Source organism: Phocoena sinus, chromosome 16 (assembly GCF_008692025.1).
Source record: "Phocoena sinus isolate mPhoSin1 chromosome 16, mPhoSin1.pri, whole genome shotgun sequence".
Lineage (NCBI taxonomy): Eukaryota > Metazoa > Chordata > Mammalia > Artiodactyla > Phocoenidae > Phocoena > Phocoena sinus.
The window spans coordinates 4,398,068-4,400,084 of record NC_045778.1 but is presented as its reverse complement, the minus strand read 5'-3'; the positions used below and the strand labels follow the sequence as shown (position 1 = coordinate 4,400,084).

General features: G+C 61.0%; 1 pseudogene; it reads right to left on the bottom strand.

Annotated features, from left to right (window-relative positions):
* Nucleotides 1-485: 485 nt before the first annotated feature.
* On the bottom strand, nucleotides 486-1,380 carry LOC116741903 (annotated as a pseudogene).
* Between the last annotated feature and the right edge of the window lie 637 nt (nucleotides 1,381-2,017).

Sequence of the window (2,017 nt, the reverse complement as noted above, 5' to 3'; positions counted from 1 at the left end):
CTTCCAGGCTCCGCAGCATTCCTGCGCGCTGGCACCACCTGACTTCTTGCGCGATGCTCCGTGCATCCTCCCACCACAGCTCCTGGGGTCAGGGGACCGCCTGGGCGATCCGGGGCGCCTTCGGGGGTCGGCACACAGTAGGGCTTGCCCCTCCCCGCTGTCTTCCTGTGAACACAGCGATGCGGCGATCTTGCGGCGTCCTGTGGCAGGTGCCTGCGCAGCGCCCGGCAGCTGTGGCGACGTTCAGGCTCTTTGGGGTGGGATGGGGGGAGGCGCGGGGACCAAGCGCCGGCGGGCGCGATTCTCTCCACTCCATAGAGTGGAGGCCGGGCAGGGACACTGGCAAGGGGGCGGCGCGGAGCCAGATTCGAGGGCGTGTGTGCGTGCGTGCGTGCGTGTGTTTCTCACTGCCTCTTTGATCAGGTCTTTATTCAAAGTGAGCTGTCCAAAATGATTTGACCTCCAAGGGATACACACATCTAAGTTTATGCGGCAGGATTCTTCTCCTCTGTGGTGGGTTTTCTTTTCTGCGGGCTCCCCAGTGGCCGGTTTCTTGGTAGCTGCGGCCTCCTCCCCCAGCCCCGCACAGAAGGCTTCTTCTGCTTCTTTATGCCAACGGCTTCCTTTCCTTTCTTTCCTACAAAAGGCTTCTTGCCTGGAACCCCTCCCCATCGGATCCGGCTTCTACCGCCGCCGCTGCCCTATCCACCTGGAGTTTGTGATTCTCAGCCTGGCGAAGAATGATGCCCAGCTGCACGGTCTTTGCACGTGGGTTTAGGTAGATTCAACATGACTCTCAGGTATTTCAGCGGATTCTTCTTCAGGATGCTGCGATGACTCTTCTTGGGCGGTGCTCTGGGGTTTTCCAGGGTTCTGCCGAGGTCTGTGTTGAGCATCTTGTGCGTGGGAAGGTGGTAGTTACTCTTGAAAGACTCAAGTGCCCTACAGATCATCTGACTTTGCTGAAAGCAAATCAGAAACGCTGTCCACGAGGAGCAAGTTCCCAAACGTCCAGTTTTGCTTACATTAAGCAGAATCATTCCTTTTAAAGGGAGAGGAGAATTAGGGAGCCAGGGATGTTCTTCAAGGCCTCGATGCCATCGTCCCCGTGATAGATGATGCAGGGTCCCCTGCCGTGCACACCCCGCTGTGTCTCACTTTGCTCTTTGCCAGCGCGCATTTGCTCAGAGGCACAGACCTTCTTGATATTATTCCAGGCCTTCAGTTTCTTAAGAAGTGCAACAGCCCCCTTGTTCGTCTCGTAGCCTTCAACGTTATCTTCAAGCACCAAAGGAAGTTCAGGACTTCCTCAGTACAGTGACCTTTAGCCACGACCAGCGCCGGTAAGGCCGAGGCAGCCAGGGCAGAGCAGATGGCACGTCACTGCGGGGCCAACGTGCCAGGTTTGGTTGGCTCAACGTGCGAACCCAAGACACATCTATTTCCCCAGTTAAGAATCACATTTCTCAAACTGTAGGAATTAAAAAAAGATTATGTCTTGCTCAGTAAGAATTTTCGGCAACTGTGCCTGAGAACGCAGGAAGACACCAATTACGACATCCCTGAAACAGATTCGGGGTTTTTAACTTATCGGTGCCAGAGGGAGGGGTGAAAACGAGTCCCGAGGAGGACGGCGACAGCGCCCCCGGACTGCGGGTTCAGGTAGGCTGCGCCCTCGCGCAGCGCCCTCCGCAGGAAGACCGCCGAGCCCCTCCCGGCGCCCAGCTCCAGCGCGCCTCGGGGCCTGGGAACCGCGCACCGGCTGCGCCCCGAGCCCCGCGGGGCGGCGGGACGGCGGGACGGACGGCGCCCGCGCCCAATCGCGGGGCGGGGCCGAGGGGGCCGGCAGGCGGCTGCCAATGGGAGGCCGCGGGGCGGGCGGGGGGCGGTGCCGCCGGGCGGGCGGGCGGAGGTGTCGGGAGCCGGCGCGGCAGAGCGGGAGTCCGGGAGGAGCCGGCGGAGCGGGAGGAGGACGGTGGAGGAGGAGGAGCAGCGCCGCGCCCCCGCCCCGGCCGCG